This window comes from Pogona vitticeps, chromosome 5, assembly GCF_051106095.1.
Source record: "Pogona vitticeps strain Pit_001003342236 chromosome 5, PviZW2.1, whole genome shotgun sequence".
Lineage (NCBI taxonomy): Eukaryota > Metazoa > Chordata > Lepidosauria > Squamata > Agamidae > Pogona > Pogona vitticeps.
Genome location: NC_135787.1, coordinates 169379625 through 169397772, shown reverse-complemented (window position 1 = coordinate 169397772; position 18148 = coordinate 169379625). Strand labels below are relative to the sequence as shown.

The 18148-nt window shown below is 39.3% G+C and overlaps 1 protein-coding gene across 1 annotated transcript in view; it reads right to left on the bottom strand.

Annotated features, from left to right (window-relative positions):
* The window catches only part of SYN3 (synapsin III), a 240444-nt gene extending 222857 nt beyond the window's left edge, over positions 1-17587 (bottom strand). The window contains exon 1 of the mRNA XM_073000041.2: positions 9447-17587. The gene's annotated coding sequence lies outside the window, so the exon portion shown is untranslated. The remainder of the gene's footprint in view (positions 1-9446) is intronic.
* Positions 17588-18148: the final 561 nt, after the last annotated feature.

Here is an 18148-nt window from a genome sequence, read left to right as displayed (position 1 = left end):
CTTAAAGATTTGGCACCCAAAAGGACCTGAAAAGGAAAAAGGAGCCCCCAGGAACAACCAGAAATTAATTCAAATCAAACGTTTTCCCTTTGCACATCCCTATTAATGAAAATGTTTATGTGCTGTCAAGTCAATTTTGACTTATGACGACTCTTTCCTGGTTTTCCTAGACATAATCAGAAGTGATTTACCATTCCCTTTTTCTGGAGGCAGTCTGGGACCGTGTAACTTGCCAGGGTCACGTAGGCTATCTCTTCTGGGATGCAGAAGATGGGATTCAAATCATAACCTGTAGCTGTGCAGCCAGGTGTTCAGACTCACTAAGCTATTCAGCCAGCTTGGTCAATATTACTTCCTATTATTACTGGCGTTAAATGTAATGTAGACTGAACAGAGAACTTAACTTAGCTTCACTAAAAACAAAGTATAAAAAGGTGACACTGTGGCTGCTGCATGAGTATAACATGATTGCACTTAGCAGTTTTGTTCAGGCATACCAATGAACAGGACCTATAATCTAAGTAAATTTTACAGCTGAGCTCCGAGTCTAATTTTGTATCAGGAATATTTTAAGGGGATAGCTATATGAGAAACAGCGAAAACAGCCAAGAGTCCAGGGGTACCTTTAAGACTATCTTGGACATGGTGGAGCCTGTTAAATGGATAATTTTAAAATGGCTTTTGCTTGCACACTTTCAGTATAAATCCATGCATTTTGTATGTACATACTCCTTGACTAAAGCACATTAGTGCACAGTTTAGAGTTCTATGCATTCTCTCTCTCTCTCCCTCTCTCTCTCTGTGGTCAAATTTTTCTCCATCCCCTCCTCTCCCCCAACCCTTTATACAACACATATTAGAAGGCTTCAGATTTTGGACCATGTTTTGCATTATTGCATTCTGTTTCGGTCTTGGGATGATGAATTGAGTAAATATGACCAAGCAATTTCTTCCTTATGCATTATTACATGTAAAGATTCATTCTACAGAAGTGTCTGCAATCTTTATATTCACTCTCTCTCCCCACCCTCGTCTGTGTGTAAGCATGTGCACATGTGTATGTGTGCCTGTAAAGGACCACCAGCAGCTGCACTGGTTCTTAATGGCTTGACTATAAATACGTAAATCTCTATTCAGTGATCAGCTATTATAAGCTCCCTTCTCTGACTGGCTTCTGAATCACCATTTTTATAACAATTTCTAACAGAGGTTTATTAAATGTCAAACATAACATAATCTACAGGTTAAATTGGAGTGAGACTTAACCTGTCAGTGAGGGCCAGTGATGGAACTACCAATGGAAGATCTATGATGCCTCATAAACATATGGATTTCTGTGCTAGGAGGTCTCATATTCTCTCTCACCTTCTTCAAGAAATGCTGTTTAAAACAATGGCACTACATGCAATGTGTTGATTTTACTTCAGACAAAGATAAAATACAGGAATTAGGGAGTGGGCCCAGAGTTTCCAACTGTACTCGTACCAAATTAACTGGTCCAGTAGCCTTATTCTGGTAAGTTACACATCTCTTCTTCGACTGTGTCCAGGAGCTTAAGCAGCAAACAGGTTAAACTTGTCATACTGCAAATTTAAAGTATGGCTTCCAGCTTATGTGCAATCGCTTCAAAGCAGCATCTATGATCCTTACAAATACAGAAGAACATAATTATTTATCCAGGATATGTGGCATAATGCCTTCCCATAAATGGGTAAACAGTGCAAGGATGGGAGTTTCAAGTAAATCAGTTTAAAGCTATGTAATAATGTATAAACTGCAGACCATACACTAAGATGCACATTAGATATCTTCCATGACTGCCTGTTATTAAAATACTGTATGTAACATTGGCATGCAAAAAAAAGGCCGAACACTGTAATTCTCTTCACACTGATATATGCCTAGCCTGTTCTATTCATTATGTTAAAACTATCAGTAAAGATTGTTCTATTTAAAGCTGGTGCTAGTTGAATTTGTGTGTTCAATGACAATATACTGTAGCTTCACCAAAAAGTACTGTATTCTGTATGCTTGCTACCACATTTGTTATGTCTTGTATTTGACTTAGCTCTTGTTTATATATTGCTTGCTGAAAATGCAACCCTAAAAACAGCTAAAAACACTTTAAACAAGAAATGATATTCACTCAGTAAAAGTCAAGGAGCTCTTATTGATGCACTTATCTTTTGCCTTGGGCAGCCGAATGTCTGGGCCCAGTTCTGTCATCTATACATACGCATTACTGCCTGCCTCATAAATGAAAGTGCAAGGCAGCAGGCGAGAACCCATAACTCTTTTGTGACTGCAGGCAGAAAGGTGTCAATAATTTCATCCGTGTCTCTGCCATGAAGCTGGGAGCTGTTTTTCAGCCTCAGGGCCAAAATGAATTCTTGAGGAATTCATTCAAGTGTTGGGGAGGTGGAAAGCGAAATGGCAGCTCCAGAAATATCATCACAAATTAATTTAAAACTCTTAATTGCTGCTAGTAGATGAGGCTTAGGATTCCTAGAATGGGGGGGAAATGTTCAAAAGCTAGGAAAACAAATAATATTGTGGCAGGGAAGGGGGTGTGGTCATCTGAGGAGCCTCAAAGAGTGTGACTGGGACTCTAGGACGACTGGATTTGGCTCAAGGGCATGATGTTCCCCACCTCTGTTCTATAACATGAAGGAAGCAGGCACACTGAGCAGTTCCCATCTCTTCCCTAACTAGTCCAAAAAGAGAGCACAGATCTGTTTATGCATCACCCTCTTTGATCTGCAGCTCTGACTCTAATAGCAGGCTAGGAGCAGAAATCAGCACTGTGTGTAGAGATAACTTCTGAAAACTGATTTCACTGGTATCCAAGATAGTTGCTGGACTAGACCCAGATATTAGGAAGATAGTATACCAGGGATGCAAGCGCTGCTACGTCTCTTTGTACAACCTTGCCACTCCCATTCATGATTTCACTTCAGCTCAGGAAAGCAATATCTAATTAATTAATCATTCACTCTCACAATTAACAAGAGTACTGACCTTGAATTTTACTCGCACAAGTAGATTGGTAATGAGACATTAGGTTTCCTGGGCCCCACTGGCATTTTGCCTGTTTCTTAATCACAGTGCTAATGCAAAAGAAGGAGCAAACAACGGATTCAACCAGCCAGGCAAAAATGCTATAACGTCACCATATTCCAAGTATGTTATTCCAGCTATAGTGAACAGATCTCTAATAAATTTTCTTCAGAGAATTTTCAGAGGAAAAGATGTAGTTCAGTTTAAGTGTTAACAAGAAGTCTCATCTTTATTTACTAAACCTGTTCTTTGCAGCTTGGCCAGGGGTGCAGGTAATTCTGTTTAGAAGTTCATAAAGAGTGTCTTCCTTTATCGCAATTAATATGAATGAATAGCATTTATCCTTCTCCTGGACATTGGATGTAATAATGGCAATCCTGACTTCAGATGCAGCACTTTAAGCAGAGGGTGTCATTGAAGCGAGCAACATGAATTTGACCCAACTCCGGGAGGCAGTGGAAGACAGGAGGGTCTGGCATGCTCTGGTCCATGTGGTCACAAAGAGTCGGACACGACTAAACGACTAGACAACAGCATAGTCTTTGTGTCAGCAACATGTTCTTTAATACAAAGCTTCAACACATAGTCTCTTGTATACATCCAAGATCAAAGCATTGCCATCAGCTCTATTTGATCCTCACTAGATGCTCTGGCCTTCCTAGTATTATGATCTCACGCTGTTATCAGGGTGCTGATTGCGATACAACAACAACAACTGTGATATTCAAACCAGTTGCACAGTTGACTCAGCTACAGTTAAGTGTGGAGTAACTCTTGCTGACAATGCAGTTACACAGTTGTCCCTGTCCTTTACTCTATGGCAGTCCCTCTGGGCAAAGCAAGCAAAGACCTCTCCATACGTAGGCTGAAGAGAGGCATCATGGCATTGGACACACCTGGGAGAAACATCAGGTGCAGTTCTACTGAGATATGGTGACTATAATGTGCTGACAGCTATGTACACTTGCTTAAAGGAATACGCAACACTGTGAACAGTATGACAATGTTTTAGCTCTGACCTATGCTAGCCACATCTTTCCTTAGGAAAATGCATATCGTGACTGAAGATTGGCAGAGTAACGCCTCTTGCTTGTTATTGTAAATAGAGATACAGTAGATAGTTGGCATTGGTGAATAATAAATCTATCAGCTTTGAGAAGCTGGTGAAGAAAATCTTGAGAGAAAATGAACAAAATAAGCCATTTCTGAGACAAAGAGGCAGAATGTTAGCTGAAGGCAGAAAGCATCTGGCATTATCAAGCTGTCCCTCTGGGAATCTGAAGTAGGGCAGTGGCAGAATTCAGTAAAGTTACTTTTCCAAATTACATTTCCTTTTGAAATCAATAAGTCAAGTAGAACATGGTCACTTTCTCCCAGAATTCCCCTTGCTGCCACTTCTTCTACCAAATAATCTATATACTGTATATTGGCTAGAAGCAAGTCAAAGATAGCTATTCTTCTAGTTTATTCCTCTACTTTTTGTAGTAGGAAATTATCAGCCCCACAAGCCAGGAATTTCTTGGAAGGGCCATATTTGGCAGAATTTGTCTCCTAACAGATATCAGGACCATTGCAATCTCTCATTACTACTAGTGTACATCATGTCTCTTTGAAATTCTTGCAGTTTGTTTTTCAAACATTTCATCCACATCTTCTTCTTAATTGAGCGGTCAGTACGAGATGCCATCTACTGTGTTCCAGCTAAACATGGCCGGATGTAGACAATAGGGGTGCCTGCCCTTAAATGCACTCTGTCTTTCCACACCCCTTTGGCCGTTCTCCCGAACAGCCTGTGATGTCGCATAGCAATTCGAGAATTGCTTTCCCCAGATTAGATTAATGGTCCAACACATACTTAGCGCCTATAAGGTCTCAGGATCAAATTCCATCCCCTCCAGTAATAAAAGGATGTTCAGAGGAAAGCTGAGAAAGATCCAGAGGAAAGCTGAGGAAACACCTGGAGTGTTTCTCACTACTGATCTGTAGCTGATAATTAGTTTGGCTAGTTCGGAGGTTGTATCTTCCATAGTGAGAGAGCAGGAAATCAGGCAATTGCTCTACACCATGACAAAATTAGTTGTTGGAATATTTCTCAGCTAATCTCTGAGCATCATAGCACATATCTGCTTTACCCTTTCTAATTTTATGAGCAACAAACAATGTTTATTAGAACTAATTAGGTCACATTCCTGTCTTTATGATGGTTAAATCATAGTACTATTTGGCTACCACACACATGCTGGGTTTAGCATTGTGGTTTCCAACTTAGGATGCCCAAATAATTTTGGACTACAACTCCCAGAAATCCTGGCCAGCACAGCTGGTGGTTAAGGTTTCTAGGAGTTTTAGTCCAAGAACATCTGGGGACCCATGGTTGGGAACCACTGGTTTAGAATAATATTGATTTATAGCTTGCACTGTTTCTTTTTCAAGCAACAGTTTCTTTAACATCTCTTGGACAGCAAGATATTATGTAGGAACAATGACTCTTATGCTAGGGTTACAGAAACTAAGGGTCAAATCAGATATTATAGTTATAGTACAAAAGAAGAAATGCATTCATGTTTCAGTCAAGAATTTCTTTCCCAAAATCATGTATGACTGAAAAATCAGAATGCGAACGAAGTTGGTCTTTAATGCTGGTGACCAATTACAAACCAAAAAGCAAGCTACAGGAAATCAGAAAAACTCGTGGACTTACAATCAAACAAGGTTTAACACATAAGAAAGTCTGAAAACCACTGATGTAGCATCTAGTTCAGGCTTCATTCTACAGCCCTACCATATCTCCTGTCAAGAGGCACTGTTCTTATCCAGCAAACGTGAAGTGAGATGGCAGCAGGAGAATGTATTATTGCAACTGGCTGGGAAGGCATGTTGCTGCTTATTGTCTTTCTTGCTACCTTGCAGTCATACAACAAAGTCCACAACAGGGAACCCACAATTAACTCTACAAAGTTGGTATAGAGATGGTGTGGTATTTTTCCTTTCCAAGCAAGATATATGGGAGTAATTTAAGCCTAGTGTACCCAATAGAACTCTCCGCTCATGCACAAAGCAAGTGAATCTCTGTGCAAGCCCATTATTTGAACAGTGATAAATATATTTAGAAACAGAGGTTGTGTTGAGTCACCACCAGAATGACTACATGGTATAGCTAGACCAATAGCTTCCAGAAATAAAGCATGCTGTTAGCTGTTCATACTGTCTTTTCTCACATTATACAGTCTGATTACATAGAGCACTTAGTATTTATTACTGCTTGCCAAGGAACAATGCTTGGGCTCACCTACCCCCCTGCTCATTAACACCTCTCACAATGGGAAAAGGATTCTCACACTAGCTAGCCCAAAATGTATGAGTGGTTTCATTAGGTTTATTTTTTTCATGTAAATAGTAACATCTTATACATATTAGATATGTTTTAAAGGAAGAGAAGAACATGTCCTCAGCATAATCTAAGGTAGCAAAGCTCTCTGTGGAAATGTACGTTGAATGCAAAAAAATTCTATGTTGTGGTTCTTCGAGGTCTTTGGGCAATGTTTCTAGACAAAGGTGCTAATGCTATGGCTTGCTTTTTATATTTACATAAAGCAGCCACTCTATAAGCATGTCAAGGAAGTATGAAAGTTTGTACACTCTTATTTCATCTGCACCCCAATGTGTGACACAACTGCACAGGTGGATGATTTATCCAGTATTTCTCCTTGGTTTTTTGAGTGGGTGAGGATTGTTTTTTTTTTTTTGAGTGGGTGAGGATTGTGGGTTGTCGGCTTGGGAACAGGAGTACCACATGTTGTTTTGTAAGGGTGATGACAGGAGTATGCAAGCAATCAGACTTTCCCAGCCTACAGAGCAGTTGCTTTCCTTCCAAGGCTAAAAATCATTTGAAAGAAACTGTGATTTACACTGTGAGAACTATCCCTCTTAGTTCCCATTGTGTGGATGATTGCTGCAGTTCCAGTGGGGAGGTAAGCATTCTCTTCACAGGCTGAGGGATGTTCTTCTTTGAATTATTTTGTATGCCGGATACAAATTCCAATACTAAGGACAAGAAATGAAGTTGAACGGTTGATTTCAAGGCTTGCTCCTGCTGGTCTCAACTAAAAACCTGGCTGGGTGGATATATGGACAAGTAGAAGGAAATAAGATGCCTTCCTAGAGTACCCTGGTGTTCTGACCTCCAATTCAAAATGAGAACATGGCTGAGTGGGTATAAGGACAAGTATAAGAAAATAAGAATGCCTTCCTAGGGTTCCATTTCTTCCAGTGGCAAGCTAAATACAATTAGGCTACTTACAAATACTATTCAACCTCTCCCTTTGCACCTCACACTTGTTGGTCCATAGGATTCAATGTCAGAGGTATGCTGCTTTTGTATGTGGAGGTTCAATTGGTTAATACCTTGAAAGAACTAATCTGTGCCTAAATTTTCTTCAACAACCATTAAACAATTGGGTGTGATGATCATGTCCTCCAGCTGTTAATTACTGAAGTCACTTAAGAAATACTGACTTTTCTTAGTCCCAAGACTATTATTAATCAGTTTTATTGAGTGACCCTTAATTGCACTATTATAAGGAGAGATATCTCTCTTTCTTTCCCACTCTGTTGCTCTTCTTTACTCTCATTTTTGTTTTTGCACTTTGATATGCATTGTTACCTAAATGTGCCATCTCAACATACACCCAGGCATATATGCAATGGGTGTGAGTGGGGTGGAGAATTATATCAACAAATACTCTGTATGCCACTGAAAACAATACCCCACACTCTCTTATTCTAGTAGCAATTTCATGTTTTCCTATGTGTGTACATTGCACACACATCAGAGTGGTTGGAATAGAGATGGGAAAAGTCAGCTTTTTGATGTACACAATAGCCCCCTCCAGCATGGTCACATTTCCTATTAGAAATAACCTCTTGCCTATAAAAGCTCATATCCTAATGCCATTGTTGGTCTATAAGTTGCCATAGACTTATTGGTTATTTTTGCCACGGTGGACTAATGGCTAAAGGTAAAGGTAAAGGTTCCCCTTGACAATTTTTGTCCAGTCCTGTTCGACTCTAGGGGGCGGTGCTCATCCCCGTTTCCAAGCCATAGAGCCAGCATTTTGTCCGAAGACAATCTTCCATGGTCACATGGCCAGTGCGACTTAGACACAGAACGCTGTTACCTTCCCACTGAGGTGGTCCCTATTTATCTACTTGCATTTGCATGCTTTCGAACCGCTAGGTTGGCAGGAGCTGGGACAAGCGACGGGCGCTCACTCCATCGCGTGGATTCGATCTTACGACTGCTTGGTCTTCTGACCCTGCAGCACAGGCTTCTGTGGTTTAGCCCACAGCGCCACCACGTCCCACTGGACTAATGGCTATAGAAACAATTTTCTAGATTTGTATGAGCAGCGGAAGATAACATCTCTATGAATAAGTGCTAGTTTTGCTTGTTGTATGCAATTCTACAATTAAATTGTGAGTACAAGAACATGCAACTTTCTAGAAGGTAGATGCGAAGTTATGCACACCTACCTGGGAGTAAACTCAAGAGCAAATCACCCATAGTATTGCAGTGCATATCTCACTAAAACTGGCTGGACTTACTCACTGAAATCTAGTACTAAGTTGAAACTAGAATAAGCCCATTGAATCAGAAGGGATATGGTAAGTCACCACCTAAATAAGTCCCTTTGATTCAGCCATGACTTACTGGTGGATTTGAGCACATATGTTTTAGGAAGGAGCTGTAAAATTCGATCTGCAACTTTAGAGAGGCGTCTTCTCCTTCTTGCTATTTTTCTGGATCTCTCCCCACCCCATCTACATTTTTCAGTATTTCTTATTCCTAACCTCTTTCCTTCCTCCCCCTGTAATGATGTATTCTATGCATCTGCATGTACAGTCATACCTCCCAAGAGAGGCCTGCCTCACAATTTGAAATGGAAAGCATTAAATGCATAATACAACTTTTCCTTTTCAAATGAAAGAAAAGAAAAGAAAATACACTGCTGGGTATTTTTGATTACATTACCCCTGAGAGTTGATTTATATGTCCTTTCCTGCAGGGTTTTCTCCCCCTTCCTTTGGTTTTACAAATACAAAAACAATAAACCACTAATCATTATATAGTATACTGAATGCACAATGGAAACTGAACATATGTAACACAGCTTCTTGGTATTCACATTTAGAGCAGATGTATCCAGCAGACAAAGACAAACGCACTGGTAAACCTACATGCCAGCAGGCGTATGGATTAGACATTCATACACCCATATTTCCCTCCCCCACAAATAGGAAAATAGGTCTTTAGCAAAAAAAGGAATTCTTACACGCAAGGTCTGCATTGTGTTGCTTAATCCTTGAGATAACTGCACTTTAGGTCTTACCTTCCAGCTGGTCTCCTAATCCATGGGGCCCCCTCCCTGGATCTGTTTCTTCTGTTCTAGTCCGCACATAAACAGCAAGTCCCTGCTTTTCTTTCACATTTGCAGCACACTGGCAGCGTTCACCGTCACCCTACTCTACTGCATCCTTACTGCCCGATTGGCTTGAAGCAGTAAATGAAATCAGGCCCCTCCTTATACCTCGATGATCACCGGAGCATGATGAATTATTTAGTAAAACAACTAGTGGGCTGGCTTGGCTATCACACAGCCTACTAGAAAGGGCAGAAGAAGCCTTTCCCCCCAAATGCTGGTACATTAGAAAAGCAACCAAAGATTAAAATTCAGTGTATCTCCCTTTCAGCAGCCGAGAGAGAGAGAGAGAGAGAGAGAGAGAGAGAGAGAGAGAGAGAGAGAGAGAGAGATCTAGTTTGGTGACAGAATTCTCTGTAATCCTTGCTTTCCTGATCAGCATCAAATCTGTCATGGTCCCGACTTCTCCTACAACCAAAAGGAGTTCCCCGTTAACTACGCAGAGAGCATGAATGGAGTCATAGTCCAACACTTGTGGCAGACAGAGAGTATCTTCCATTAACACAATATTCCCAGTGGTACCTGCCCAAGAGTATATGGCTAGGTTTGGGGCTCTGTCTGTTTGTGGTTTTTATAGTTCTGAGATATGAATGTGGAATGTGATACTGAGCTTTTTTTTAAAAAAAAACAGCAACAATATAATCTTTGTATTCAGAAAGGAACAGAAATATACCATTTTACTCTAAAAGAAATGAATAATACACAAAAATGTAGCAGTTGAAATATACTGTAGTAAGAAAAACACAGAATCAGTATATTATTATACTGAGATATAATTTGGAACATAGCAACACATGTTTACTGTCAACGGCCCCTATAACAACCTTTCTGATCTAATCTACTGAAAAAGTAGCATCTATAAAAGAAATCCAGCTGAGAAAACAATTTTTAAAGCATTTCTTCAAGATTTTGAAATAAAACTAAAAATAAGAATCTTTCTAAAAAAGTCATAAAACTTATTATGGGGATTGTGTTTTTATCGATTTTGTGGAGAGACTGTTAGCTCAGTGGTAAATCCAGAATATTGAAGGTTTAATTGTTTCGGACACAAGCTCAGAGTTCTGAATACACAGAAGGTTAGTCGCTGGCATTTTTATGTAGGAATCAGAAACTATGGATAGCTGCCACCACTCAATGTAATATTAATGTAAAATAAATGCTATGAGTGCTAATTCATTCATTTTTACTCAGAAGGAAGCCCCATTGATCTCAGTAGTGCAAGTATGCCTGTGTAAGTATGTCTAAAATTGCACAGCATCAAATAATATGTCTATAATTAGGCTAAACATCTTACTCAAATCAATGAGATTTATGTTCCAACCAAGCACTGTGGTGTTACTTGTAATGTGACTTGGTTGTAAATCATTGTTGGTAGTTGTGGGACAGTATCTACCCTGTTTTCCCGAAAATAAGACCTAACCTGAAAATAAGCCCTAGTATGATTTTTCAGGATGTTCATAATATAAGCCCTACCCCAAAAATAACCCATAGTTAAGTGAAACGCCACCCTCCATCAATGTGCAGCAACCAGAAGAAGATGACATGACTGTATTTGAATAAATGTAGATGGTTGTACATGAAAAAAAATAAAACATCCCCTGAAAATCAGCCTTAATGCATCTTTGGAGCAAAAATTAATAAAAGGCCCTGTCTTATTTTCGGGGAAACTCAGTACTACCCTTTCATGATTTTAATGTTAACAACAACTTCTCAGAAATAAAAGGGATTATCTTGGATTCTTTGCTCTTCCTTGCTGTCCATGCAGAACATTTTTAATCCCTTTCACCTGCACACTCTTTTGTGCCTGAACTTCATTTTCAGTAATTCTTGCTAACACTCACAGTTCTTGATACTCTACACACACAACCAATACTATGGACTTTGGAGCCATTTTAAGTGTGCAACTTGTAGGACAACATATTTTGCAAGTACTGTATGTTTGTTCTGTAGACTTTTAAGTGGATAAAGTGGTTTATTATATTTATTTCAGTCATTTTCTTGACAGCGTTTTGAAGTAGGTTACTGCACCACAGAAAATGGCGGGATTTGAGACTGTTCAGAGACACAGATAATGCAGTCTTCCTCAGATGTACCACATCAAACAGATATGGGGATCATCTCCCTTTCCCATATTCCAGTAAAGCATTGATGTTTAATCAAGGGAATCTATTCAGTTAACCCTTATGAAAGGAGATAAAAAATGGATTCGAAATCAGCTAAAATTTGGTGCAAACATTATATTCCTATTCAAATATTACAGAAAACGGAAGCAAATACTGTATGAAATATCTCTACCTTACCCTGTCCTTACATCAAGTGTCCTGTTCCTGAAGCACAAAACCACGTTTAAGAAGCTCCTTGCTGCAGGCTGTTTTCTTTTTCCAATTAATGGCTACTAATGCTTGTTTTTATGGTGACTTCATAGCTGTGCTAATAGGTACCCTAGAGGCTTTAATCAGTATCTACATGCCCCTACTATATGGGAACAAAAACAACCATATGTACAGCAGCTGACTCAGTGTATTTTGAATTATGCAACAGAGGCATACTAAAAATGTAACAAATATTTTAGTAGAATGGGCAGACGAAGATTACATAGAAGAAAGAGCGAGCTAAACTTTGCCTGATTGGTTAGGGGCACAATAGGAGCGTGTTTTAGGAATTTTATACAGTTTTTGACAAGATCTATCACCTACGAACACAGGGGTAGAAGTTCTCATGTCAATTCTGCAGCACCTGTATGTGAGTCCCATCTGTGAATGCAGGTCATAAATTTCTGAGGCCATTTACAGTTGTTTTCATTATTAGGAAGAACTAGGTTAGAACTTTTCTTCCGCATATCTAGTTTTCTCTGTCCAATAACTTCCTTTTTTAAAAAAGTATTCATTCATATGTCTTGTTTCATGTGTACAGCAATACAAGTATATCACTGTATCTGTTTGCTTATCACTGTTTGCGTGAATTAGTTCAAAGACAATATTAGTTTAATCTGCCTCCTAATGTTGATGACAGGCTCTTTCCACACTAAAGCTGATATGCATCCTTATCTCCTTAGGCTCTTCAGTAGTCTTCTAACATGTACTCTTTGGTTGGTTGCCAAGCAACTATTTTTTCCAGTCTCTGACATTTATACATGGGATTATCCTAGAGATGGGAAACATTTATTTGCAGATTATAACTCCTGGAATTCCACAACTGAAAAGCAGTGGACACGCCAACTGTGGGATTTTGGAAGTTCTAGTCCGAAAAATACATTTTCTTGTCTCTGGATTTCTGAGCAAGTGTGTTTCTATTATATTTGGATACCTAAAAGACTAATACAGTTTTAGTATACAAATTTGTGTCTCATTAATGAATTGCTGTTTAATATCATCAGTAACTGAAGTGGCTTTTTCTCTGTCAGGAATACTACTTCAAGCCAGCTACTTCTAGTATTTGATTGATCGAATTTATCTGCCTTTATTCATTGGAAGCTTTGCTAATTCTGTCTTTAGTTATCTTAGCTAAATAATTTTTCAAGGAGTTGAAGGCCAAATTAATTTTTTTTAATTTGAAATTTATTGAAAAGACCACTGTATATCAGAAATGGCTGGCCAGAATGCTCAATAGTTTATGCATCTAGCTGTGGAACCAGAGGTTTGTAGTTTGATTCCCCACTGGGCCTCTTGTGAGTAAATCCACCCTTGGGCAAGAGAGTGGCCTTAGGCAAGCTGCACAGTTCGAGTACATCCCAAAAGAAGGGAATGGTAAACTACTTCTGAGTATTCTGTATCTGAAGAACCCTGAATAGGGTTGCCATAGGTCAGAATTGACTTGACAGCACATGATTATTATTAAATTAGAAAAAAATTCTCTTATTTGACAGCAAACCTCAGTAAGTATGCTTCTTCTTGGCTCTAAGGCATAGATTCTTAACCTGCAATGTGTGGACTCTGGGGGGTGGGGGCTACGATGTCCTCACAGGGGGGTCTGCGCAGATCTGACAGATGGTTGTCCAATTTACTCTTGAAGGCCTCCAGAGTTTGAGTGCTCACCACTTCATTAGGTAATTGGTTCCATTTTCATACTACTCTAATGGTTAAGACGTTTTTCCTGATATTCTATGCTAGCTTTAATAAATAAGGCCATTTTAACAATTCACTTTTCATTTTTCTATTGTTATACACACTGCCTCCCACCATTGCTGTTCTAGTTTTTTTAACCTTCTAATATTTTAAGATGATGAGAAGTAAAGATGAGGTGAAGGTAAATGCAGATATTTTGGTAGCTATGTGGGTGATTTGTAGTAGATTAACAAAGCTTTATTTATTTATTACATTTATACTCCCGCCTATCTAATCGAATGACTACTCTAGGCGGCTTTCTGACTCACAGGTATTGAATGATAGCAGTATCGAAATGACTGCAGTTTTTATCATTAATTATACTGATAAAATGAGGTCTGTATATGTGTGTGTTTGTGCGCGTGCATTGTGAGTTGCATTCAGTTTTTGTGCCAAATAAATCTTTAGATTCAGATTTCTTGAACTATGAAATATATATCTTCTGTGTGAGTCTGTGGTGGGGCTAATGGAGACCTTGCATTCCTGAAATATGCCCCCTACCACTTTGGGGCCTTTATGTTATTCCTCAACAAGAGAAAAATTGTATGTTATGTGCTGCTGAGTCTTTACTTCCCATCTGCTACTAACATTCTACATACTTTCATTCAGAACTGTCTAGCTCTTTTATGAGGGGAAAAGTACCCGTTGCTTTCCCTCGTCACACTTGTCAATGTTTGTATTAGTTTCTCTCTTCTGCCCTTTTCTTTTAATTGAAACTAAGTCTATCTTCCATTCGATCCCACTATCTCCTGAGTCTGTTCAATGAGATCCTGACTTTTGTTCTACTATAAGACTCCTTCACCTATTGTAGCGGGTACCCCAGTCAGCACCTGCCTGTCACAAGGGAACCTTGGCAGGAGAGCCAATGAGGAGGATGGAAGGCAGGAGCAGGAGAGAAGGGGGGGTACAAAAGGAGGAGTCTGAAGGACAGAAGGAGTTTTGTGTGATATAAGTTTGGCAGAGTGTGAGATAGATAGGAGGAGTGTGAGAGTGGAGGAGTGTGAGACAGTGAGAGTAGAGTGAGAGGACAAACATAAAGATTGAGATCAGAGGTTCAAAGGGGATTGATTGAGGTAGATTGAAATCAGAGATCGGAAAATATATTGAAGTAATAGAAGAAGTTAAATTACAGCCTTGGTTATATATGTGATTTGCTTCCTGTGATTGACTCTGTTATTTTCAACTAATCATTAACCCCACCCTGATAAATAAATTTAATGTGTTTAATTAACTGGTGTGTCCTTGAAGTGATTGATGTTTAAAAGAAAACATCTGGTGGCAGTGTGAGGAAGATAGATGCAGCTTGCGTCTTTGTGAGGAACCAGAACATACTAAAAGTCCCAGAGAGGGCGTTGCGTCACACCTATCATCTTAGCAAAATTGGAATAATGCCTCTATTACATCACTTGAAAAACCAGTACTACTATTGAAGCTCTTTGAGGTTGGGCATGAAAACTAGCATCTCATGTTCTCCCATTAAGGAGAGGGGCCAGGTCTGTCATTATTCATTGACTCAGGCTAAAGTTCTTTGCTAAGGAAAAATGTTGAGTTCCCAGCTGTCCACCACTGTTGCCCTCTTGCTTTGCCAAAAGCCATTCCTGCCCCTGTGCTTCCACTGAATACAATTTCTCTTGTTTTTCTTTACCTGTAATCAGTGATGGTGACAGCAGCAGCAGTGGAGGAAAGTAATAAAGTGAGTGGGAAGGTTATCCTTTTCCCTCTCTTCTCCCCACCAGTCTGTTGTGTTAGTTGCCAGGTGTGCTGGAAAATCATGAGAGATACAGTTCTTCCAAAGGTTGTTCCAATTAACCTAAGATGACACTCATCTTCATTAAAAACACTACAAAAGTTAGACTGCTAGGAAAGAGCACACAGTGTGTACATTCCTCATGCCTAACAAAATCTGTTCACATGCTCTGGTTCAGTGCTAGTGTGGGAAGAATCCACAATGTGTTCTTATTTCACATGGCCTTAATGAAATGGTCCAGGTTTTGTTGACTGCAGCCAACAAAAATGACAAATGCAGTCCAACACATTTGGAGGGGTACTGTTTGCCCACCTCTAGCTTAGATCTTTCGATATTACAGTACTGGAAATTTGTATGGGAGACACTCTGCAGTTGCTTCCATCGGAAGAGTTGTTTAATTTAAGACCCATGTCATGCATGGAAAACTTCCTAGATGGAAAACTCATTTTTGTTGGGGGGAAAGTGTAAGAGTCAAGAGTAAAGAATGACCTTTTAATGCTGCATGCATATCACTGTTGCTGAGTGTATTATATATAAAAAGTAGCCAGTTGCAACTTTCTAGCTGGTTCATTGTGCTTAACCACAGGTGTCAGGACACATATTTTCACTGAAGAAGTACCCGAAGCAGCCACATATGCTGTAGAACAATATGGCTATATAGGCAAGAGAGGAGTAGTTATAATGTATATACATACAGGTCTTTATCTTTATGCTTGAAATATTCTTTCCCCTTTCTGTTTGTGAGATACGAATGCACTTCTGTATTTTGAAGTCTGAGCTAAATGCCTTAGGCTTGTTGCTTCATTGGACATCTGTCAGTTTGTTGTGATTGAGGAAGAGAACTTACAGAAGAGTGTCTCAGTGTCAGAGCTTGCAGAAATCATGAAGAAACAAGCCAATACGTACTATGGACCCTCTGATTAAACTCAAAATGCAAAGAAAAATGCTCACTTTATTTACTATGATATGATTTACTACTATTATATTAAGCACAATAAGGAAACGGGCTCTCGGATTTGAGAAACTAATATAGTGCAACCCTGTGAGAGAAATGCCAGTTTGCAATAAGGATTGGCAGGGAAATTGAGGGAGGGAGAAGAGAAGCAACAGAAGGAAAAAGAAAAGGGGGAGAGGCTAGAAACCCAAGAGTTTCTAACCAAGGCAAAGCTGTCCAAGCTGAATGACTGGAGGGAAGAGAGAGAGGAAGAGAGAAAATCCTTGCCCCAAAAACAAAAAAACAAAAACAAAAGTACAACAATAAATATGTATATGGCAATCCAATGTAGAAACAATGCTTCTAAGTAAGTAGCCTTCCTCATTTGTTTTAATATGTGCATGCTTTTCCATATGTGTCATCTGCATTGAAGAGACTGGTTAATTGTTTGCAGATGAAGATGTGTGGATCAGGGAACCCACACTCAAAAAAAAAGTGTGAAAAGAAAGTAGTGGGGAAAATGAAATGAATATCAGCACCTCAAATAGCCCTAGAAGTAATGGCAAAAGATAGAGGATGCTATGTCAGGGGTTAGATCCAATGCTACTGTAATAGTATCAGACTAGAGCCTGGAATGATGAAACCCACTGCCCACTACGTAACAATCTCTCTTGTAAAGGTTGTAAATTCATCAGTCTCTTTCGGTTAATGAAAAATCTCTATAGTGACTCTTCTTTAGAGTTAACTGTAGGACTAGCAGGGTAAGTCATTAGCAAGTTGGTTTACAAGGACAGGTCAATAGCTGTGACATTCACTGGGTGAACTTCGGGTTGGTTAGTCTTTCAGCTTGACCTACCTCTGAGGGTTGTTGTGAAGATAAAGCAGATAGGAGGGAAGACATGTACTCTATCATGAGTTCACTGAAGAGGAGACAGGATAGAATGGTATCAAATGTGTAGACAGCATTGCTGAAAGCATCTTTCTGTGTGTGCATGTATGCGTATGCGCACACAAGGACACACCATTTTAAGTAGATTTGTTAACGCATGCAAGAAGGAGAGCAAATATTATGGACAAAAGGCTATGAGCTCTATCAGGAAACAAATACAGTCCTGCAGAACCCTCTACTTATTTATTCTGAAGAAGGTACTTGAAGCACCACTGTCTCTCCCAGTAGAAAGAAGCAATAACCTATCATTTAATTTAACCTATTTGGCTTGTATTAATTTATTTATTTTTGTCGTGTTTTAATATTGTTGTTTATACTGTTGCTGTTTCTGATACTACAGCATAGTTTGGTGAATCATTGTTTTATATGAACCACTGTTTTGGTTATTAATGTTGATGATGTGTTATTTAAGGTTTGTACGTAGCCCAGCAAGTCACTTTGATGGGTGAATGATAGTATAGAAATTATTTTAATATATATGATAAAAGATGCAATGGCTGAAATCCAGTAGTAGGTTGCAGCTGGAGTAGGCCCATTGAATCAATACAACTTACTGAGGAAGTGACACACCAAATTCCCACTAATTCAGTGGGCCTACTCTAGCTGCATCTTACTACTGGATTTCAGCCAGTGTGTGTTAAATGCTTTGAACACTTCAAAGTGCTATATAAATCCTAAGTGCGACAATGGTCATTTAAAAACATGGACTGCAACTTCTCTCGTGATTGCATTTGACTAGGAGTCCCAATTAATGAGAAACATACTGAATTTAACAATATGCTGGCAAACCAATCTGTGAGTGGGCACAAAGGTCATGTGCCCACTCACAGATTGGGTAGTGATTTAATATCAGCCGAACCACCAATTTTACTACTATGT